The following is a 25,834-nucleotide window of genomic DNA, read 5'->3' on the forward strand; positions in this document are numbered from 1 at the left end:
AAAAATAATTTCGGCAGCGGGTAAAAGTGATCTTTGCCCATAAATAAACTTATTCTTAATACGTTTAAGCTGAATAGACTGTAGATCTGCAACAAAAGCAAGGACTTGCCACTCGAATTTACTTAGCAAAATTAATCTTAGGAATTTGAGAGAAGTGGCAAGTAAAATGAACAAGTGAATAATTTAGGTTATATTGACCAATTTATTAAAAAGAATATTCATGCTGCTCTGTTGCAGACAACCTTCATTCTAAAGCTATACTTCAAACAAACGAAGCGATATCAAACTATTGTCAATTTGTCACAATTCTATCTTGTGAGTGAGTTTGAGTTTGGCACCGTAGTGATGTAAAGGTACTAAATTTTTAACTTCTGGTCCAAATAGATATTTACTTTCTGTATACAGCAAATTAAGATATTATTTACACTTGAATATAAGTAACAATTTTTGCCAAGTGGTGTCGGATGACACCCCTAGTAAAGAGTGTTTCTGCCACTGGTTACAACAACAGACTTCAAATGTATAATACATGAAAACACTGCAAGTTTTAAGAAATGTTCAGTTCTTTATGAGTAAATAACATGTTGCAAAAGAAGAGTTTTTAACATGGAGCTGGCCTATAATATAAAACCAGCTGTTTTGTTTTAGCCCTTGAATTCTCCAGGTGAAACTTGTTTAACTTCAGTGTCTGGTGACTCTGCATAGGATATCGAGATCAACTCTGATCTATATTTATTATCTTCGTCGTCAGTAACAGATTTCACCACATTCTCGTATCTGGAGTTTTCAGGTCCAGATTCAATAGAAAGATCCTTCTCTGGTTCAGAGTATGATATGGCGATTAGTGACTCCCGAGTCACTTCCTCAGAGATTTCCTTGCCAGATGCTTTCTTATCCATATAATAACTGTCTTTTTTTCTGTAAAATTACAACACTGAATGAAAATAAAGATAAATAAAACATGGAGTAATAAACAAAACAAGAAACTGTAGTAATCAGGAATAGTAACATAGAACAATAAACATCTTCATCCCATCTTGTCTCTCCGCGACCTATAGGCCACGGGTTCGAACCGTGAAAGCAGCCACTAGTGCTTGCATTAGGGTAGGTTGTCTACGTCACACCTCTTGGGAGTGGGGCCTTTCTCCGGACCCGGGTAAATGCGGGATGCTTTGTGCATCAGGCTGCCCTTTTTTTTTAATTTTGCACCGGGTGTCCGAGTCTCTTTGAGCCCCGACTAATCCCGGGGGTGCACAGGCCCTCGGCAAGGAGTTTCCCGCAAGTGCACCACGGTTAATTCAGGTTTTACCCAGTCCGATGGCCCTCAGAAATTGTTTGCACCCAGTGGGTTTCGAACTTGAGACCTTGAAAGGGAGCAAACCCCAAGGCTCAAGTCAATTGCCACCAGGCCAACCCCCGAGGGTTTCAGGCTGCCCTTTTATCTCATCTTGATGGAGAAATAGGCAATTAATCAACCAAGTTTCACTGATAAGGTTGCGTTCGTCTGTTAAACACCCTTACAGAAGTTCCTTCTTGTATAAATAAACCATCAAGTATTAGTACGACACCAGCATTTTTTTATAGGTAATACGACCAAATAATGCTTATTGAGCCCTCAAAATTCTATAAATTCACCAGCCATTACTTCAAGACCATGAATACTCTCTACCTTCTGTCTTTAACCAAAACTTCACAAGGACTGAACTTCAGGAAAATATGCACTACATTTCCAATCTCTGCGCGAAAAGTCAGTCTCACATGTTTACCACAAGGAAGACATGACTAAACATATTAAGGGCTTTAAAAGCATTTCATATTCAATCTCTTACTTCTTCCTATTCAGGAAATGGCAAATAATGTAACTTTTTATTAACCACTCCTCAAGATATGTGTTAGGTGAAAAGTGGGTGCACCACTAGGCTCAACATAACAGCGCAGGGGTTGGGAAGATCGAGATAGATCACTTTGGGACAAAAGCTGTAGTTGGTTTCCACATATGCCACCACACTTCAATTGAGGAACTAGTTCAACTGTGCGACCAAAGAAGAAAAACACAAGGAAACATAATCTTGCATAAAGACCAATGAAATCTATAAAATGCAGCATGACTAAGGAGTTGAGCGAAAGATACATAGATCTTGTACAAAAAGAAGTTAAGTGGCAGACTAATGTTTGCTTTAAGCCATTAAGTTTAGGGAAGCCACATCATAAGATCTCTCACAACCAGAAACCAAATTGCTCCGGCAGTCCCATCCGTTTCCGAGATTTACAAAATTGCACAGACAAACTTTATGAACAACATCAGATAACCTACCTTCTTAGCTAACAAGAGGATAAATCCTAAGAAAGATAAAGTCAAACAATCACATGTCTAATATGTAAGCAAGATGATTATGTTGATCAATATTCATGTTAGCATTCTCCAAAAACCCAATGCAAGAGAAGACACAAAAAATGCTAACCAATTGAGTAGGTAATAAATTGTATATGATTGAAGCCTAACACACACTTGGCCAATTAAGCAGAATCCTATTGAAAGAAGTAAAGCAAAAAAGTTGCAAAGTGAAGAAACATAAATAAACACCATCATATTCAGCTCAGTCTCCTTAAATTATCCTAAGCTTTCACTGGCAAAAGAAAACCTGCATACTAATTTTGATAAAGCTGCTATTTTTTCCATCCCTTTAGAAAATCTAAAAGTTTCCTCTAACTTAAAAATGTCAAAGCATTTAGGAATCAAATTACTGTTGCTGCCAAAAGTCAAACACATGGTTGGAGTGCTACGCCAAAACCACGTTGGCAAGCGTAGGGCCAGCAAATTACAATGCATAAGACTAAACCAATTTCAGTTGGTAGAGCATAAACCAATATATAATTTAGTAAAACGCTGGATAGATCGGGGAGAATAATTAGCATATTACCCCCATAAGAACTGCTACACTTAGGGGAAAAACATTGAAAAGAATTCTTTGCAAAAGGGGAACACCTGTTATAATACCACTGAGAACTTATATTCCCACATTATGCCTAAGTTATACTCTGTTCTTGTCTTTCAAGCAACTTTTTATATCTAAGGAATGTCCTTAGTTCCATAATTGACTTAATCAAGACTCATCTAAAATCAAAATATGGGTGATACTCATTGACCCCTTTGAGCCCGGGCGGCGTAATTAGTAAAGTTGATATCATGTGACCAAGAGTCACGGGGTTCGAGGTATGGAAACTGTCACTTGCAGAAATACAAAATAAAGTTGCGTGCAATAGACCTTGTGGTACAGCCTTTCCCGGACCCTAGTGCACGGGGCTGCACTTTGTTTTTACTCATTGACCTTTTTACTCCATGATTCCATCCTTACTACAATTCAATCTTCTAATTCCAACGCAGTTGACAATTACTCAACAAAAATCAAGAAAACTACCAATAAACATATCAGAAAGAAGCCTATGGTCGTACACAACAATCAAGATCATGAGATATAGGTCAAACAAGAAAAAGATAAGACCCCCATAACGTAAAAGGGATTAATTATTACAGGAAATTTAGGGAGGAAAAAAGGAGAGAAATTTAGAGGGCTGTTACCGTTCTTGATTCTTGAGAAATGCTCCAAATCAGCTCCAGCACATAACTAGTCAGCACCAACTCATCGTCATTTTATACTACTGGTCAGTGGCCGCACCTGCACTTTATGTCAAATTAATTAAGACAAGTTGGAGACACGCAAGTTGCACGTTTTCTCAAATGTGGAAAACTTTTGTTCATATTCTGACCTTCATTTCTTCACATTACCAAATACACCCCTAAAAGGTACAAGATTACCAGTTTTACACTTCTAGTTTTAGACAAGACATACTTTAAATTGGCACTATACTACTTTGGTCGTTTAGTACGCCAATAAGATTTTGCAGTTTTGGGGTAAGTTAGTGACTCAGTCCATGGGGTTTGGTAAATTGCCTGCCAAGTTAGGTAAGACGTTTGTATTTTATTTGGTACTAGTCTTATTATACGCGTTTTGCTTGTGTACCTAACTCAATAATAAAATTTATTTAAAATTTATCTTTGAGATATAAAATAAAATATAAGTTCTTGAAAATAATGAATGTTGGTCGTATATAACTAATGAAAAATGAAACTGCTCCACGGAAATACTCAATCACCAATCAAATAATTCAACTTAAAATGCATTTTAAAAAATGACTGAAGGTAGAACGGGAAGTGTGTCTTTAGTTTGGAAGTATCATTTTTCAAGTGAGATTAGTATTTGAATAATACTAATTAGCTAGCTCATACCAAATTTTAAGTATTTAATTGCAATTATATTTTTATTCGATAACAATTTTTTTTTCACATAGTAAAAAGTCGATTAGGTGAAAAATCATCCATAAAAAAAAAAGAAATGATAATTCTTTGTAAATCTCAAAAATTTAAGAATCACTTTATACTATAAATAAGTCTACAATTAAAATGCCCTTTTAAAAGACATAATGTTCTTATTCAAAACGTATACAAGTTTTAAAGAAATTTAAAGAAACTTCCATATTATCCAAAGTCAAACGTACTTCCATATAAGTTCTTGAAAATAATGAATGTTGGTCGTATATAACTAATAAAAAATGAAACTAATCCACGAAAATACACATATAACTAATAATTCAACTTAAAATGCATTTCAAAGAATGACCGAAGGTAGAATGGGAAGTGTGTATTTAGTTTGGAAGTATCATTTTTCAAGTGAGATTAGTATTTAAATAACACTAATTAGCTAGCTCATACCAAATTTTAAGTATTTAATTGCAATTATATTTTTATTCAATAACAATTTTTTTCACATAGTAAAAAGTCGATTAGGTGAAAAATCATCCATGAAAAAAAGAAATGATAATTCTTTGTAAATCTCAAAAATTTAAGAATCGATTTATACCATAAATAAGTCTACAATTAAAATGCCATTTTAAAAGACATAATGTTCTTATTCAAAACGTATACAAGTTTTAAAGAAATTTAAAGAAACTTCCATATTATCCAAAATCAAACGTACTTCCTCTTTCTTTAATGTTCTTATTCTCTCTTTTATTTATTTTATTTATTGTTTATATATAATTTAAGTGTAAAATTTATATAAGGTAAAATATTAATGATTTTAAAGTTTTAAATGTAAGAATATTTAATACAGTTCAAATAAGAAAAAAATTTATTATACAAACTCTTAAATGTTAGGGAATTAATTAAATGACTATTTTTAAATATTATAAAAATAATCAAATGACTATTTTATTCAGTGTTAGCTCTATTTTTAAAGGGTAAAAAAGGCGAACGACATTTCGCTAAAGGCCTTCGTATTTTTAATATAGTATAGATATAGATAATACCTAATTTGACGGATAGGATTAGAAGTTCACTATCTTGTGCACTCTCTAGGCTCCTTATTATTTGTGACTGTTTATAATTTAACCCCTTTGTCCATAGATTTGTTTTTTCTTTTTTCCGTAATTTTAAAAAAGGCGTGTTTGTCCGTGAAAATTTGTAAGTGTTTGGAGATCTTTTCAAAATGAGTTTTTCAAAAATAAAATTTCAAGTTTTTCGGAAAAATCTTTTCTCCCCACTCACAAATTGTAACATTTTTTCAAGTAAAATGCATGTCCAAATATAATTTCAAATTTCAAATTATTTTTCAACTTAACTCCAAATACTACTTTTTTTCAAAATCACAATTTTTATAACGCCTACTAAGAAAATCTTTTCGAAAAACTTTTACAAATTGAAAAAAGTGTCAACTTTTGTAAAAACTGCAAAAGCTTTAGGTGAATTAGTTAAAATCTTTTAGGTTTTTGCAAAAACTGAAAGAGTTTCGAGAAAGTTCATGTGCTTTCTAAAACAAACGAACTACATTGATAAGATGTACTTTTTGTGCAGGTTTGGCACACATAACCGCTAAAATCTTATTTCAGAAAAAAAAATTGTAATTACGTGGAGAAGAATATGGATCATCACTCATCAGGTTATTAAAGAGCCTCTTTCTATGTCAATGAAAGTTTTTACCATGATCATAGTCTTAGCAGTACATTAAGAACAACGATTTAATTGAGCAATCAACCTAAAACAAGGTTATACAGTTTTAATTTAAGTTTAGTTATTCTGTTGAGTGTGTATACTTATGTTAATGCATGGGTTCAAGCATCTTAACAATTATTAGTATAATTTGGTGGTTGCACTTTTGCCATGTCACAACAATTAAAACGTACATAATCCAAAAAAGAAAAATGTATTGGGTAAAGTATGTTATGACACGTGGCCGTTCGAGAAAGGGACATATGGAACCCAAGACAAGAGATGATTGAAGATAACTATTTGTCACCGGAAAGAATAATGCTCATAAAGATGTGATAAATGCTCTTCTCCCGATAGCATTCAATAGAGAAGATTCATAGCATTAAGAGAAGTTATCTGTTACAATGAATTTGGCATTTATGTTCACTATTACATCTTCATCAATGCCCTTCATAATTGACATTAAAAAAGGGCACGACCCTAAGACTTTCTTCATAGCTATAAATAGTGAGCTCAGTTGTCATTGTAAGGGGGAGAAATTTTCTAACAAAACTTATACTATATTTTATACAAAGCTCAATCCAATCTTATCTTCTGATTTCTCGATACTTTTGTTGTTGAGCCCGGAAACTTCGTTCCCGGAATTGTTGCTTCTACTGTTTCGCTATATCATACTCTTTAATTATTTATTTATTTCAGGATCAAATTAATTCACTTATCTAGAAATCACGTATAAATTCAACTGTACCGTTTTACGGGTAAACAGTTTGGCGCCCACCGTGGGGCCTAGATAGCCGTGTAATTAAATTGTACCTTGCTTTTTTTACTAACGTATTTTGATCGTTTTGTCTTAGAAAAAATCATAAGAAATGGCAGATAACACTGTTAACGACATGCACAATCCCGAGATTCGAGGGGATCAGCCTCATTCCGAGGACTCAATCAGCGGTACCCATAACGAAGGAAGTGACGCTACACCAGTGCATGACAGGTAGTATCCTCAACATGTTCGGGGGACCACTCCCAATGACGCTGATGAAGAGCATGTCGTCGACGCGGTAAGGGTCTTGCAAGAGCAACAAGCGATCATTCTAGGCCACCTCACGTGACAAGATAAAGTTATGACGAAATTAAAGCAAGCGCTGTCGGGAGCTTCAAATAATGCAAACAGTCGATATCTGATCTCTCCCGAGATTCCCACGAATCAAACACACACGGAGGATCGACAACAACACTCTCATGGGTAAAATTGGCTCTGATGGGGCAGGGGGAACGGATCTGGTCTCAATAACGAGAACGATTCTTTTGAGAATAAACTTTTACGGTTCATGAGGGAAGTAAACACCCGCATGGACCAGATCCCGGGTGCGCCACCAGTGCTGAAAGGCCCGGACTCGAAGAAGTATACTTAATTATCGTACAAGCCAAGTGAGACACCAGAGTTAATCCCGAAGCGGTTCAAAATGCCTGAAATACCAAAGTATGACAGAACTTCAGACCCCCATGAGCATATTACCACCTACACAATAGCGATAAAAGGGATTGATTTAGCTCCTCACAAAATTGAATCAGTGCTGGTGAAAAAATTTGGAAAAACCCTCACGATGGGGGCCTTGACGTGGTATTCGTTGTTACCCCGAGTATTCCATAGATTCCTTCGAAATGCTTCCGAATTCTTTCATCAAGGCTCATTTCAGGGCAAGAAAATTACAGGCTTAAAAGGCCGACATATTCAAGATAGTGCAAGGAGAGTCTGAGCTGCTACGAGAGTTCATTACCCGATTCCAGAAGGAGAGAATGTTGCTCCCGGCTGTCCCGGATGAATGGGCGGCTGAGGCGTTTACCAAAGGATTGAATCCGAGGAGTTCAGACGCTTCCCAAAAATTAAAAGAGAGCATATTCGAGTTTCAAGCAACGACTTGGGCGGACGTCCACAACAAGTATGAATCAAAAATAAGGATCGAAGATGATCAGGTTGGTTTTCCATCGTCGACCAAAGGACGGGAAAAGAATAAGGAAAAATCAAAGGATGATTATGACGCGAACAGGCAGACTTCCAGGGGCCAATTTTTGCCTTACGAACAAACCGAAGGCCGCAGCAGAGGTTTTCGGACAACGGACAGGTTCACGATCGACAAGAGGACCGATCGTGGTCGGAATAATCGATCACTGCAGGATAAAGAAGTGGCAGGATCACGGGATCCTTCCTATCCCAAATTATCAGAATACAACTTCAATATCAATATAGGTGAATTGGTATCGGCCATGAGAAACATCGAAGAAGCACGGTTCCCAAAACCGATGAGATCTGATTCTAACCAGAGGAATCCCAACTTGTAGTGTGAATAGCACGAGACGAATGACCATCGGATAGGGGACTGTCGACATCTCCGGGAGGAAGTGGAAATGTTACTAAAGAATGGTCACCTCATAGAATTCTTGAGTGACCGAGCTAAGAACAATTATGGTCGTAACTGAGACAATGCAGAACCCTTGAAAGTGGGAGAAGATCCCCCGCGTCAAACAATCAACATGATCTTCGGAGGGAACGAGATTAATAGGGTCACCTTTTCAGCAGCAAAGAAGACGAAAGTATCAATAAGGTATAGCAAAAGGCTTTGGAAAGACGATATAGCTTTTACGGAGGAGGACGCAGAAGGATTGCTGCTACCATACAACGACGCATTTGTAATTTCTTTAAATGTGCTAGACTTTAAGATTAAATTTGTTTTAGTGGATCCAGGGAGCTTGGCTAATATCATATAATGGAGAGTATTGGAGCAAGTTAAACTCACCGGAAGTATTATTTCGGCCACAAAGCTTCTCGCCGGATTCAACCTCGTAAGTGTGACAACTCGGGGATAAATTTTATTACTCACAAATGCTGAAGGACTAATGAAAATAACTCTTTTCGAAGTGGTGGATGGTGATATGCGATACAACATCATTCTGGGAAGATCATGGTTGTACGAGATGAAAGTTGTACCATCAACGTACCATCAATTGTTGAAGTTTCCAACACCCGAGGGAATTAAGCACATAAGGAGTGATCAACCAGCGGCAAGGGAGATGAATGCAATTTCGGTCTCCAGTAGCAAAGCAAAGGAACATGTGGCATAGCAATTACAGGGCCCAACACCTACTCCTAAACTAGACGAAATTAGCCAGGAGTCAGAAGATAATCAGGTGCCAAGATATTTCCAAGTTCTAGAAGAGACTGATGCGACAAAGTCCACAGCGGAAGAGCTGGAGCAAGTAGCATTGTTCGAGGAATTCCTAGGAAGGAAATTCCACCTAGGGACAGGACCGCACCCAGAACTCAGGTCCGACTTTATTAAATTCCTTAAATCTAATGCCGATTATTTTGCATGGTCGCATGAGGATATGACAGGTATCCCGATAGAGGTAACCGTACACAAGTTAAGCTTGGATCATAACATACCTCCGATAAGACAAAAGAAGTGCCCGATCGCCAAAGCCAGGAATAAATTCGTTAAAAAAGAGGTGATCATCTTAAACATCTAAAAGAGACTTTCGACATCCTAAGGAAGCATAATATGAAGCGTAATCCCGAGAAATGCGCGTTCAAGGTCATCTTTGGTAAGTTTCTGGAATTTCTGGTATCACAAAAGGGGACTGAAGTAAACCCTGATAAGATCAAGGCCATAGAAGATATCTCGGACCAATTGACAAGCGTGAAGGAAGTCCAAAGGCTTACGGGGAGATTGGCAGCTTTGAACAGATTCATTTCCCGATCGTCAGAAAAGTATCATCGTTTATTCGCACTGCTCAAAAAATAATAATTTCGAATGGACCCCGAAGTGCCACCGGGATTTGAGGGATTTAAAGAAATACTTGTCAAGCCCTCAATTGCTTTCAAAATCAAAAGAAGGGGAAACGTTGCTGGTTTACCTCGCGGTCTCGAAAGTTGCGGTAAGTGCGGTTTTAGTCCGAGAAGAAGAAGGTACACAATCTCCCTTTTATTAACGGGAGCAGAAACTCGTTACCCACGTCTGAAAAAACTAGCCTTAGCTCTCGTAATCACCGCTCGAAAGCTGAGGCTCTATTTCCAATGCCACCCGATAGCCATGGTGTCTACTTTCCCTTTGCAGAACATCCTCTATAAACCCGAGATCTCTGGTGGATTGGCCAAATGGGTCGTCGAAATGAGTGAGTTTGACATAAAATATAAGTCGAGGACTGCAATTAAATCGCAAGTCTTGGCCTACTTCGTGGCCGATTTCAGTTCGGGATTATTGCCTCAGGCAACCAAGGAAGCAATGATGATGTCAGAATCGACATCAGGGGTTTGGACCTTATTTATGGACAGAGGTTCCAACGTGAAAAGGTCCGGGCTCGGTATAGTCTTAATCACGCCTTCGGGAAAAACCCTAAGGCAAGTCAATAGGACGGTCCATTTAACTAATAATGAAGGAAAGTATGAAGCTTTGATTGCAAAATATTTTATCGTTTCAGTTTTTCATTTTTATTTTTTGACTGCTTAAGTACAGATTTATTTATAGCAAATCAATAACTCATGATTCTATATTTTAATCTTTTTAGTCGTAGTGTACTATGTAGTAGACAAATTTATACTAGTGTATTATATCATAGATCTACCATATCTAAAAAAAAATACAAATACAGAAACCTTTAACCTGCAAAGTTTCTTGATATGCATAAATACAAAGCATCTTTAAAATTTGAAAAAATAAAAAGATTTGCACTATTTTTAATAAAAAAAGGAAAAGAAAGAAGAGTAACCATGTGGTATCATAAAATAAAAGGAAAATCGCTCTCAAATAATTAAAGAGTTGAATCTTATACAAGGGATTTAAGAAACTGGAAAAGAAAAGGATAATGAATTATCAAACATGTATTTTTCTAGCAAAAATAACAAAATGAAAAGAAAACAAATTGTTGCGGGACGGGGTGGGTCTTTGTGGTGCGGGTGCGGGACGGGTTGAAAATAAAAAAAGTGTTATGCGAGGCGGGGCGAGTTAAAATTTTTACGTTTAAACCTCAAACCGCCCGCACCGCCCCATTGCCATCCATCTGTTGACTTTTTTTTATTAATAGATAATACTTTATGAAATACCACAAATGAGAACAAAAAGAACATTTCGTCCACAGATCAATTCAAAACCAATTCAAGTGTTCAATAAATAACAATTAAAGTTGGCTTAAGAAAAATATATAATTAAGGTAGTTGTATCATTTTTGACAAGAGTGGGATGCTATAGTGGTAAGCACCCTCCACTTCCAATCAAGAGCTTGTGAGTTCGAGTCACCTCAAGAGCAAGGCGGGGAGTTCTTGGAGGGATGGAGCCGAGGGTCTATCGAAAACACTCTCTCTACCCCAAGGTAGGGTTAAGATCTGCGTACACACTACCCTATTCAAACCCCAATAGTAGGATTTTACTGGGTTGTTGTTGTTGTTGTTGTTGTTGTAGTTGTGTCATTTGTATTTGCCTCAGAAAGAAATTAGCTACAAGTAATCTTTTTGGTATACAAAACGCTTCATCCCTTACTGCCATACGTTCCATTCCTCATCTCTCACGCCACTCCCAACGGTCGAAAACCAGACCAGGCAGCCAGCGACCACCCCACGCCGGCGACCACCCCCACCAGCAGGTAAGCCCCCCCATCTTTCACACCTCCCCTTCCTCTCTCTCTTATTTCTTCTTTCCCTCTTCCCCACTCCCATATTTACTAGAGCAACAACACTGTCGACTGCTGTTTCGTCGAGCAGCAACATCGGCTCTTTTCTCTCTAGCTTTTCTTCTTCATTTTTAATCCTTAGTTGCGGTGTACTCCCCCCCCCCCCCCATCTGCTCCTTTCCTCTTCATTCCCTCTTTCTCCTCGTTTCTCATTTCTTTGTGCTTTTTTTGCTACGGCTGGGACTTCACCAATGGTAGCGATGACAGCCCCTCCCCCCTTTGTTTGGTTTCGTGATATTTTGTGTGTATTTCAGGTTAGGGTCGGTGGCTTTTGGCGGCAAGCGGGACGTGCGTGTGAAAACAGTGAAGAACAGTCCGGGAGACTGTCAACAAGGGGCGACGCGGGAGTTGGGCGTGCAAGGAGGTCGCAATAATGTCGTGCATACCAAGACAATTTCCAGGTTCTAATTGCAGAAGTTGGTACATATACCTCCCGTTTTCCTATTTCCCTTCGTTGTGTTAGTTAAATTACTTCCATCTTAGTTCGTATTAGTTTAATCACCATATTGGCGTGCTTGTAGTTACAATATATCTTCCTCTAGTCTGGTCAGTTGTCTAGTGTGTGTTAGTGATTTCTTTTAGTCTGTCGTAGGTATAGTGGCTGTGGTCTGGGATGGCCGAGTGAGGTCATGTCCTCGGGGGAAACAGGGGGTGGGGCGGGAGGTGGGGCAAGGGTTAGGGGGTGGGAAGGCAGGCAAAGAAGGTAAGGGGAACACGGGTGCCTATAGGTTGATAATTGGGTCATGGAACGTAGGTACATTGACGGGTAAGTCTATAAAGTTGGCAAAGATCCTCCGGAAGAGGAGGGTCAATATAGCATGTGTCCAGAAAACTAGGTGGGTAGGGTCTAGGGCAAGGGATGCAGACGGATATAAGCTTTGGTACTCCGGAGTCTGGAAGGGTAAGAATGGAGTGGGTATCTTGGTTAGGGAACTTAGAGAGTCGGTGGTTGAGGTTAGACGGGTGAATAATAGATTGATGACTATTAAGTTGGTGGTTGGAGAGTGCACCCTAAACATCGTTAGCGCCTATGCCCCACATGCGAGCCTGGATGAGGAGGTTAAACGGCGATTTTGGGAGGGGTTAGATGAGATTGTGTGTCAAGTCCCGCCTACTGAGAGGCTATTTATATGAGGGGATTTCAATGGTCATATTGGTTCGACCGCAGGCAGCTATGGCGAGGTGTATGGAGGCTTCGGTTTTGGGGAGAGGAACGGATGAGGTACTTTGCTGTTGGACTTCGCTAAGGCTTTTGGGTTGGTGATTACGAACTCTAGCTTTCCGAAGAGGGAGGAGCATTTGGTTACTTTCCAAAATGCTGTGGTGACGACTCAGATTGACTATCTCCTCTTCTGGAGGTGTGACAGAGGGTTGTGCAAGGATTGTAAAGTTATTCTAGGTAAGATACTCACGACACAGCATAGGCTCTTAGTGATGGATGTTGGTATTATGTTAAAGAGAAGGAAAAGGTCCGACCGAGGATGACCGAGAATCAGGTGGGGTGCCTTGACCAAGGATAAAGCCCAGGAGTTGGAGGGGCGGTTATCGGCTATGGGAGCATGGAGGAACAGTGGTGACGCGAGCATTATATGGTCGACAATAACATACGGTATAAGGGAGGCTGCAAGAGAGGTGTTAGGGACCTCGACTGGCGTCTCTGGCAGGCACAAATGAGACTGGTGGTGGGATGAAGTGGTCCAAGGTAAAGTGAAAGCGAAAAAGGCAACATACTTAAAATTAGTAGGGAGCACAAGTGAGGAGGAGAGGATAGCGTGCATGGAGTGGTATAAGGTAGCTAGGAAGGAAGCTAAGCTGGCGGTCACAGAGGCTAAGACTGTAGCCTATGACCGTATGCATAAGGAAATGGGGGAAAAAGGCGGAGAGAAGAAGTTATTCCAGCTGGCGAAGACGAGAGAGAGGACGGCCCGAGATTTGGACCAAGTTAGATACATCAAGGACGATGATGGTAGAGTATTGACGGAAGATGCACAGATTAAGAGAAGATGACAGACTTACTTTCATGAACTTCTGGATGAAAAAGGGGATTGGGATATTGTGTTAGGTAAACTGGAGCATCCCGAGAGTCAACGTGACTTTGGGGACTGCAGGCGCATCGAGGTTGAAAAGGTCGTGGGAGTTATGCGTCAGATGAGTAGGGGTAGAGCGACCAGGCCAGACAAAATTCCGATTGAATTTTGGAAGTTTGTGGGCTGAGCAGGCTCGGAGTGGCTGACTGGGCTGTTTAATATTATTTTTAGGATGAAGAGGATGCCGAAAAAGTAGAGGCCTTAGTACGGTAGTTTTGTTGTGTAAGAGCAAATGTGATATCCAGAGTTATAACAATTATAGGGGTATCAAATTACTGAGTCACACCATGAAAGTATGGGAGATGGTGGTTGAAGCGAGAGTAAGGAGGACAGTGTCTATATCCGACAACCAGTTCGGGTTCACGCCGGGTCGTTCTACTACGGAAGCTATATACCTTATTAGGAAGTTAGTGGAACAGTACAAGGAGAGGAAGAAGGATCTGCACATGGTGTTTATTGACTTAGAGAAAGCGTACGACAAGGTTCCTAGAGAAGTTCTCTGGAGATGCTTAGAGGCAAAATGCGTATCGGCTGCTAAACCAAGGTTCTGCGCTCAGCCCGTCCTTATTTGCCCTGGTGATGGACGTGTTAACACACCATATTCAAGGGGAGGTGCCATGGTGTATGTTATTCGCCGATGACATAGTTCTGATTGATGAGTCGCGAACCAGTGTTAACGAGAGGTTGGAGGTGTGGAGACAGGCCCTTGAGTGTAAGGGTTTCAAGCTGAGCAGGACGAAGACGGAATACATGAAGTGTAAGTTCAGCAGTGTATTACACCCCATATTTTCGTACATGAAAGTACACCATGAGTAAATTGATATAAGCTCGGAGATAAGATTATTTTTGAAGTTATAAGTATTATATTATTTCAAATAAGTGACAAGTAAATTCGTGAAGGTGCGAGGGTAAGCAAATCAAAGAAAATGAGTTTCGTCAAAGTTGACATTTTGAGGTAAAATACGGTCCAAGCAATAATACCCTGTATTTATGGACTAGTGCCATATAAGGAACTACATGACTATGATAGTAAGGGGTATAAAGTGTGTTAAAAGTAATTAGTATTTTAAGTAATTTGAGATAATTCCTAATTATATGGATAATTAGATAATTATTGGTAAATGAGAGATTAGCAAATTAATTAAGGAATTAATTAAGACAATATTAGATAAGAATTGAACAACTAACGTGGCAGCAACTTGAAGTCAATCAAATGACTCTTAAAGTATGTTGCAAAGTGGCATTTTAAGAGAATATTTGTGGCTTAGTCATCCCCTAAATTGGGGCCCACAACCAAAAGCCTTAAGCCAATCTTCCTACATCATTATTTACTACATTATTATTATGGAAGAATGGAGGTATATGTGCTGGGAATGGACTTTAATTCATCATGGAATGGAAACATTGTTTCTTTAGTAAGGAAAGTGTGATCAAATTCACCAAAATGGACTTGTTCTACATCCGCCAAGTACGATCTTTAATAAATTTTCATACGAAATTATACTGCGTAATAGCAACGGGATTTTGCGGTTCTAAAGGAGTACGGTGTAACCTTTTTTAAAAATATCATACGGATTTTTTCCTACTTCAGGTATGTTAAGGCTATCCCTTATTTCTTTTGGCATGATCCATACGACACAAACGAAACGACAAAATGCACAATTTCCATACATGACTCTATTCATAGAAATATTAGAGATGCTTATGTTCTTGATTCCCCACGTGTCATATTATTTTATCATCTGTTCACGAGTCTCAAAAATACGTAAGTTGGTAAAATTTATTTCATGATATTAACCAGAGGCATAATGGTCTTATGACGTACTGAGAGATTTTATTAACGTATTTCATATGCATTTCATGCATTTATACATGCACATTGACCCATGAACAGATGGCGTTATATATGCATATATATATATATATATATATATATATATATATATATATATATATGTATATGGGATATGAAAAAAAGTTATGGCGTTATATATGCACCACCACCTGATCAGTTGGTATACGTTGATGATTTGCCCACAGTGGCCGAAATGATATGATGGGATGCCTTCAGAGGCTTAATAATGTTATGAACACATATACCTATGCATGGTATGACATTTATACGCATATGCATGACGTTATAAGAAATGAAATGATTCACAGAGCTATGCAGACGTACATGTCGAGTCTTTTACTTCATGTTTCTCTCGTGTCTATTATTTACTGATTTTCATTCCTTACATACTCGGTACATTATTTGTACTAACGTCCCTTTTTCCCAAGTCTCGATAGACAGGTCGAGAGTTCTCCAAGTAGGCGATCAGCTCAGTGGAAGATGTTGGTACACTCCATTTATTCCGGAGTTTCTTATGTGGTCAGTATGATTAGGACATGTACTGATTAGTATGGCGGGGCCCTGTCCCGACCTTTATGATATTTATGTACTCTTAGAGGCTTGTAGACATATGTCGTGTACGTGAAAGATTGTACGGCCTTGTAGGCCTATGTTTTGAGTTTATAAATGATGATGTTGGACTTTTAGGCATGTATGTCACGTGCATATGATGATATAATAAGAAATATACGTTACGTTGGTACTCGGTTGAGTAAGGTATCGGGTGCCCGTCGCAGCCCATCGATTTGGGTCGTGAAAAAAGTGGTATCAGAGTAGTTGTGTCCTAGGGAGTCTACAAGCCATGTCTAGTAGAGTCTTGTTTATGGGTGTGTTATGCACCACACTTATAAGCAGGAGGCTACAAGGCATTTAGGACTATCACTCTTTCTTCTTACCCTAGAACGTGTAGTAGAGCTCAGTTGTAAGAACTCAATTTCTAAACTCTATCTTATTCATAATACGACGATGCATACATCCAGAAAGACAGTTGGTAAGAGATTGAATGTGGCTATGGAAGAGTTGAGCCAGAGGAACTCGGTTTTTCATGATGCTTATGATAAGTAAATGTAAGGTCTTCAGTAGACCATGTGTGTACTAAGACATGTAAGCATTTTCATAAGGAGCCTTAAGGCGGGAATATTTATCCACCCCTATGGTTAAAGGCAATGAGAGATTCAGAAGATAGATACAAGTTTCAACAAATAACAGAAACAAGATGAAGAAAGGTACGAGGTGCCTAGTTAATGAAGATTATTAGTATTTACAATTCAGGTGGAGGAATATAAAACTTTTGAGTTACCTTCAACAATAACAGAGGTATGTATAATTGGTCACACCCATCTCATTTGCGTTAGTTGACATTTCTGAAGGATATTGCAAACGTGCTAATAGATGGTGCACTTTAAAATAATACAGCTAGATATGAGTACTACAAAGATAGGCACTGGAATCCTGGAAGGGATAAATATTACCTTAGTGTGGCTCATGTCCCTAGTAGACAGAAAATGTTAGGCAACCCGAAGTGCCAGTGGATGGAGCAAAGGGGAGCAAAAAGCAAAAGAATGTCTCGTTGAAGTTTTCAGAATAAAGTGATAGACAGAAATGTTAGCGGGGAAATAAGAAGAGATTTAATGTGATACATGGATGACAACGGTAGGACAAAAATGATTGTATTATAGAGTCTATAGTTAAGTAAAGGAAAAGACGAAAGGTGACAGGCCTTGAGAGCACAAAAGAGTAAAGACCATACAGTTATACCCTCATTTTGAGGAATAAGTTCGTGACTCTAACGTGATTACTAGAAGAAAAAGTTAGACCCTAGAATAATAGAAATCAGTATGGGCTGGTGAATAAGATAAACTAAATGTGAGTTAAGGACTGAGTGACTGGATAATAGTCAGCATCATGAGAAGTTCATATTACGTTCCAGCGACAATAGAATGGATAATAGAAGAAGATTCATGAGAAATTCAAAGAATGGTCATCAGGAAGACGCTCCCTAAAGCAAGCAATGTGAGCAAACTTAAGCTTAAGGGACCATATGTTCCAGTTATACTAAGTGCCACCCTCGCGAGTAAGGAAATTTATTATCCTTGGTACAGAAGAATTTTCGCAAGGCAAGTAAGGGCCATCGATGATGTGAAAAGACGCCAAAGAAGAAGAGGTAAAATATCTATACGAAGATTATCGTAGCACCGATCTTAGTACTCCCCTAAAGGGGGGGAATATGGAGTAATGTGGCATTAAGTCAGAATTAAGTTGTTCTAGTAACTATGGAATGGTAAAGGAAGAATGCGATAAAAATGAGAAAGGGATGAGATTGCACTTATTCAAATCCTACAGATATGCTATGATTCCAGAACATTGTGCAAGCATGACATTAAGTAGAGGAAGTAAGGGATCCTGTCCGAGATGTTATTGATAGAGAAGGAGTCAGTGCGAGATGTAAGTTAAGACAAAGGAAATAACCTAAAAATGATTTTGCGGAATATCGATATAAGAATGGGCCAACGAGTAGTTAGTAGTTGATTCACGAAGAACCTAGTTATGTTAGACAAGAGGTTACAGACAAATCAACAAATCATGCTAAATAAACATAGTGAACCCAACATGGGGAATTTAGTCTCGCAAATATGACATTGTAATACTTGAGATATATTCAGATAGGAGTTGGGGTAGTCAAAGGTACCGTAAGTGTTACGGAAATAAAAGAGAATGCCACTGGGAAGACAATCAAAATATCAGCTTAGAAGCAATCTTACAAGTACAAGAGCGTGGAGGTAAGTAACTACGGATAATTATAAGCGAGGAAGGACATCGAAAATTCCGTCGAGTATATGATATAACAAACTTGCAACTTTACAAGAGCCAGAAGGTCTCCTTAAGTACTACACAGAAAGACTAGCCGAGGAAATAAGGAAGAAGGCTTCAACTTAAGCATAATGACATAAAGAAGAAATGATCATGTAACAATAGTTTCACTACAATATTGTATACACTCCATAAGAAAGTAGCACCATCGTGGCTAATGAAAAAGGAGTAAAGTCAAAAGTAATATTCGAGATCATATGAGTTGCACAAAACTTCTGGCATGTATGGGAACTAAGATAAGCAAAGTATGCACGCAACAAGGAGGCAGGAAGATCGGGAAAAATAATAGCTTACGTTTAAAGAAAGCTGAAGAGGAACAGAAGGAATTATTCGATCAATGATCCAGAGTTAGTTACGTTATGAACGCACTTAAGATTTCGAGCATTATCCATGCAGCATATATGTTAGCAATCATACAGCCGTAGAAGACTCTGGTATAAGTTAAAATAAAGAAATTGAGTCCAGGTCATAGACAAAGGATTGAATTGTTAGATGAAGGTATCATGGATATTCTATAGAGCCCATGAAAGGCTAAAGTAATAACTAATACCATGAGCCGCAGATCGGAAAATAGCTTAAGCCTACATAAAGGTTGATCAGAGGAAAGAGGAAACTAAAGAGTTACAACAACGAAGTAAATTAGGAGTCTGATTATTGGACCCAGAAGATTATAGAAATCGTGATTGAGAACATTGCAGAATCACTCTTAATATTAGGGGTGCAAGAGAGATAGTACAATAGCCATATTTTGTAACGACTCTACGATAAAGCCAGTTAGAAGAGTATCGGCTTCATAAGAAGTCAGTGTAAAGCTTTCACCGAATCATGTAAAGAGGTGCACATATTATAATAGAAGTTCAAGTTGTGGATGTGAATTGTACCTATGTTGAAGGGAGGTCACGAAAGAGATAGAAGATATGATGCAATATTTTAAGATAAGTAAGGTAAATGTGGACAACGTACAAGATACTCAAATGCAGAAGGTTGTGAATAGTCCTTACTTCAAATAGAAGGCTAGAAGAGCAGGGATTCAACATCCAGGAATGATAGCGGCGTCATTTGTGGCATATCTTCCAGCCTATGGTTTCTAGGTACCGAGAGATCTAGCCAAGAGAGTAAAGAAGAGTTAGAGATGATGTGATGTCTCGATTGATATTCCAGAATAACTTAAGGAAATCTATGGTGCAAGCAAGTTAAAGGGAGGTTGCGAGTAGTATAAATAGAGATGTATAGGTCGCCAGCTAAAGTATAGTAAAGCAACAAGGTTTTATGACATGAGAAAGGATAAGAAAGGGCAAGTGAGAAGGTGACGAGAATGGATAAGTCCTCAGGATTAAGCCCGTGAAACAAAAGGGAGCTAATGGCTTCTCTAAGTTATAAAAGGCTTAGTATAGCCTGAATGAACTCAAAGGAGTTACTCATCATAAGTAGCATTTAGAAGAGATGGAATGGTGCCCTAATAATAGAATAATGGTGTAATTATGACAGATAAAGGATGACGTTTGGGCCTTCGATTGAGTAATGATTTGAAGAGGATTTCATGAATTGTACAGAATAAAAATACCCACGTAAGGTGAATCACATTGGAATGCTATAAAATACGATTATTGAGGTACAATATCACCCCTAAGTGGATCAGGAAAATCACTTCAAATATTCCTCGATGCAACATAAGCCCCAATGGCAATGTATTACATAAGAAATTTCAAGTTATTAGTGGTAGATTATAGATAAACATTAAGGTGAATCAACAATGGATGGATAAGTTACAACAATATGACATGAGATCAGGTAGTCATTCTTAAGATGAACAGTAATGAGGAAGCAGTAAAGGACTTAGACATATGGGATAAGCAATGAAAATAACCTGGAGTTCAGTAGCAGACCTCAGTAACGATAAATCGAAGTAAGAGTTATGGTATAGTATGACCTACCTAGATGCAGTAAAGTCATACGAATGGATAACCAGGCCTATGAAATAAGATATAGCAATACTTGTAAGTTCCACAAAGTACTGAGCGAAAAACTTCAGTATAGATGCCCAGGGGGACATCTTATTAAGCTCTGTATATGTTTACCAAGTGAGTCCCAGAGTTTGGCTAAAAGATGGAGGAAAAAAGAGAGAAAAGTCGCGTAGGCGCACTTACAAAGTCAGAGTCGTACAGGCTGCATGATAAAAGGTAAAAACAGTTATAAGATTGGAAGGATTCCGATCACGAGTTGTGGTGTGAGAAAGAGGCCTAAAGGGGGGAATGCCCTGGCCTTTGGGATTCATTCACAGAACAGTTTCCTAGATGGCAAGATGAGTACTAAAGTATTCGGAAGGCATAGGTTATGAAAATGATAAGTGCACCAGTCAATATTCGAGGACGAATGTTCCAAAGGGGGGAATGATGTTACACCCCATATTTTCGTACATGAAAGTACACCATGAGTAAATTGATATAAGCTCGGGGATAAGATTATTTTTGAAGTTATAAGTATTATGTTATTTCAAATAAGTGACAAGTAAATTCGTGAATGTGCGAGGGTAAGCAAATCAAAGAAAATGAGTTTCGTCAAAGTTGACATGTTGAGGTAAAATACGGTCCAAGCTATAATACCTCGTATTTATGGACTAGTGCCATATAAGGAACTGCATGACTATGATTGTAAGGGGTATAAAGTGTGTTAAAAGTAATTAGTATTTTAAGTAATTTGAGATAATTCTTAATTATGTGGATAATTAGATAATTATTGATTAATGAGAGATTAGCAAATTAATTAAGGAATTAATTAAGACAATATTGGATAAGAATTGAACAACTAACGTGGCAGCAACTTGAAGTCAATCAAATGACTCTTATGTTGCAAAGTGGCATTTTAAGAGAATATTTGTGGCTTAGTCATCCCCTAAAGTGGGACCCACAACCAAAAGCCTTAAGCCAATCTTCCTACATCATTATTTACTACATTATTATTATGGAAGAATGGAGGTATATGTGCTGGGAATGGACTTTAATTCATCATGGAATGGAAACATTGTTTCTTTAGTAAGGAAAGTGTGATCAAATTCACCAAAATGGACTTGTTCTACATCCGCCAAGTACGATCTTCAACAAATTTTCATACGAAATTATACTGCGTAATAGCAACGGAATTTTGCGGTTCTAAAGGAGTACGGTGTAACCTTTTTCAAGAAAATCATACGGATTTTTTCCTACTTCAGGTATGTTAAGGCTATCCCTTATTTCTTTTGGCATGATCCATACGACACAAACGAAACGACAAAATGCACAATTTCCATACATGACTCTATTCATAGAAATATTAGAGATGCTTATGTTCTTGATTCCCCACGTGTCATATTATTTTATCATCTGTTCACGAGTCTCAAAAATACGTAAGTTGGTAAAATTTATTTCATGATATTAACCAGAGGCATAATGGTCTTATGACGTACTGAGAGATTTTATTAACGTATTTCATATGCATTTCATGCATTTATACATGCACATTGAACCATGACCAGATGGCGTTATATATATATATATATATATATATATATATATATATATATATATATATATATATATATATATATATATATGTATATTATATGTATATTATATGTATATAGGATATGGGAAAATGTAATGGCGTTATATATGCACCACCACCTGATCAGTTGGTATACGTTGATGATTTGCCCACAGTGGCCGAAATGATATGATGGGATGCCCTCAGAGGCTTGATGATGTTATGAACACATATACCTATGCATGGTATGACATTTATACGCATATGCATGACGTTATAAGAAATAAAATGATTCACAGAGCTATGCAGACGTACATGTCGAGTCTTTTACTCCATGTTTCTCTCGTGTCTATTATTTACTGATTTTTATTCCTTACATACTCGGTACATTATTTGTACTAACGTTCCTTTTGCCCGGGGACGCTGTGTTTCATGCCCGTAGGTCTCGATAGACAGGCCGAGAGTCCTCCAAGTAAGCGATTAGCTAAGTGGAAGATGTTGGTACACTCCATTTGTTCCGGAGTTTCTTACGTGGTCGGTATGATTAGGACATGTACTGATTAGTATGGCGGGGCCCTGTCCCGACCTTTATGATATTTATGTACTTTTAGAGGCTTGTAGACATATGTCGTGTACGTGAAAGATTGTATGACCTTGTCGGCCTATGGTTTGAGTTTATAAATGATGATGTTGGCCTTTTAGGCATGGATGTCACGTGTATATGATGATGTAATAAGAAATATACGTTACGTTGGTACTCGGTTGAGTAAGGTGTCGGGTGCCCGTCGCGTCCCATCGGTTTGGGTGGCGACACACTGAGCCAAGGAAAGTGGGCGTGGAAGTGAGGCTGGAATCACAGGTCATACCAAGTAGTGGCAATTTCAAGTACCTTGGGTCGGTTATTTATAGGGGAGGGGAGATCGACAAGGATGTCACACACCGTATTGGGGTAGGGTGGATGAAGTGGAGGTTAATATTTGAGTCTTAGTGTGATAAGAAAATGCCACCGATACTCAAAGGTAAGTTTTACAAAGCGGTGGTTAGACCGGCCATGATGTATGGGGTTGAGTGTTGGCATGTTAAGAACTCACATATCCAAAAGATGAAAGTAGCAGAAATGAGGATATTGAGGTGGATGTGTGGACACACTAGGATGGATAAGATCAGGAATGAAGATATTCGGGAGAAGGTGGGCATGGCTCCCATTGATGACAAGATGCGGGAAGCGAGGCTCAGATTGTTCGGATACGTACAAAGGAGAAGCCCAGATACTCCTGTAAGGAAGTGTGAGAGGCTGTCTTTGGAGGGCACGAGAAGAGGTAGAGGACGACCTAAGAAGTATTGGGGAGAGGTGATCAGGCAGGACATGGCAAGGCTTCAGATTTTCGAGGACATGACTCTTGATAGGAAGGTGTGAAGGTCGAGTATTAGGATTGTAGGTTAGGAGGTAGTTGAGTCTACCTTACTTCGTACCTTTGTGTGGCTAGTATGGTAGGGTTTTTGCCGATGTCAGCTAGTGGCAATGCTGTGTCTTACTACTCTTTTGTTTTTCATAGTGTTGCGTCTATGTACTCTCTATCACGTTTGCTTTGGATCTACTTTCTCATTTACATGATATTATTTTTCATATGGTTTCTATTGGTGATATTGATATTGTCTTTTTTCGTCTTCTTGAGCCGAGGGTCTTTCGAAAACAGCCTCTCTACTCCCTTGGGGTAGAGGTAAGGTCTGCGTACACACTACCCTCCCCAGACCTCACTAGTAAGATTTCACTGGGTCGTTGTTGTTGTTATTGTTAATCTTTTTGGTATGATTATGCCATTCGCATACATTTAAGGTCTATAATTAATATTAATATGGAGTACCTTTCTTAATTTTGAAATTGTAACGCATTCCATCTGATATATGAAAGTATACACATCATGCCTTTGTTAGAGTTAGGAGTGTACATAGGTCGGGTTGGTTCGGATTTTTCAATTATCAAACCAAACCAACGGTGTCGGGTTTTTAAATTTATAAACCAAATCAAACTAACAAAGTCGGGTTTTTCAATCTCGGTTTTTCTCGGATTTTTTCGGGTTTATTTCCGACAAAGTCTTCATAGCATAAAATATGTAACTTGTGCTCCAAATATTTCTTAAGTCCTAGTAAAATACAACTATATAATGTGTTTTCGAAGAAACTAATACAATAACATGAGATAAGTCATAGCATTATACTAAAATATTCAATAATAAAGATAAAATAATAAAATTACATAAAATAAATATTGCTAATTAATAAGCCATAATAAAAATTAACATAATCTAAAAGTACTATATAGGTCATGTTAAAATAAGTATAGCTAATAAGTACTAATATTAATTACATAACTAAGCACTAATGAAAAAGATAAACTAAGTTATGCATTTTCATTATAAACCAATATAAAACTAAAATAATTATCCATCACTTTCGTCATTCCTAGTGTTGAATTGAATTTTTTTTGTTAACATTAGTATTGATTTGAACTTTGTTTGAGTTACTACATTTATGTGCTATAAAATTTATTTACCGTTCAAGAATGTTAAATTCAAACTTGAAATAATACGTTAAAAGATAAAACTGTGAAAAAGTTTAAGAAATATTTATAAATTACATTACAATAAATATTTATATGTATAATATATTTTTAAAAGTTATATAAATATGCTATCGGGTTGGTTTGGTTTCAGTTTGATTTTTTTTAGTTAAAACCAAACCAAACCAATTATGGTCGGGTTTTATTTTTCAATACCAAACCAAATCAAACCAAACGACATCGGATTTTTTTTTCCGATTTGACTCGGATTATCGGTTTGGTCCGGTTTATCGGTTTTCTTTATACACCCTCGTTAGAGTTATGAACCAAAATAAAACTGTTATTTCTTCTTCCAAACAGACAACAAGCTTTTCTACGAAACTAAAAAGTGAGTTTAATACACTTGTGATGAGCTTAAATGGAATTACAAATCCTTCTTCCGCCAAAAACATCGTATTTAATTAACATATATAGCGGCTATATCCCGCCTAGCATAATGGCTGTGAGAATGTAACTTGGGAAGTAATATATATATTATCTATAAGCCAGAATAAGTGAAATGAAGTTGTCATGATTCGCTGAAAATGGTGAAACGATGTTTATAGCCTTAATGCTAAAAACTTAAAGGATTTAGAAGGTGATTACGCATTTACACATGCAATCAATTTTCTAAGAGATCAAAAATTATACTTTCTGAAATGAAAAATTGGTATCCTATAATAACACATAACATGAATTGGCAAATTTTTGGCCTTATATTAGGTTTGGCAAAGATAGCCCCAAACAATTGGCATTATATAACCAAATCCTAAAAAAACTACTCTCTTTTATATTCTCTCTCAAAAATAACTACACGCTTATTTTGGCTTCCCACCCCTTTTCTCTCCTTGCACTTCTTCTTCTATCTCTTCTCTTTTCTCTCATAGTTTAGCAAAAATTCTTGCAAATTATGCAAAAAAAAAATCAGTGGGATGAAAAGTTATGGTTGATCTCACATCAGAGAAAATCAGAAGCAAAAACTAAGAGAGAAAAAATATATTTCAACTTTGTTTTTCTTCTCTCTTCTTTTTTTGGTTGGATTGAATGAGTGTGTGTGATTGAAATTAGTTGAAAATACCTAAACGAGGCTATATACA

General features: G+C 37.8%; 1 long non-coding RNA gene across 1 annotated transcript; it reads right to left on the minus strand.

The window, feature by feature from the left end:
- Positions 1-387: 387 nt before the first annotated feature.
- On the minus strand, positions 388-3,799 carry LOC104111077 (uncharacterized). The gene is made up of 2 exons (XR_689599.4): positions 3,581-3,799; positions 388-918 (listed from the first exon to the last, which is right to left on the minus strand). It is a non-coding gene; the product is annotated as an uncharacterized lncRNA (long non-coding RNA).
- Between the last annotated feature and the right edge of the window lie 22,035 nt (positions 3,800-25,834).

The sequence above is a fragment of the Nicotiana tomentosiformis genome, chromosome 1, assembly GCF_000390325.3.
Source record: "Nicotiana tomentosiformis chromosome 1, ASM39032v3, whole genome shotgun sequence".
NCBI lineage: Eukaryota > Viridiplantae > Streptophyta > Magnoliopsida > Solanales > Solanaceae > Nicotiana > Nicotiana tomentosiformis.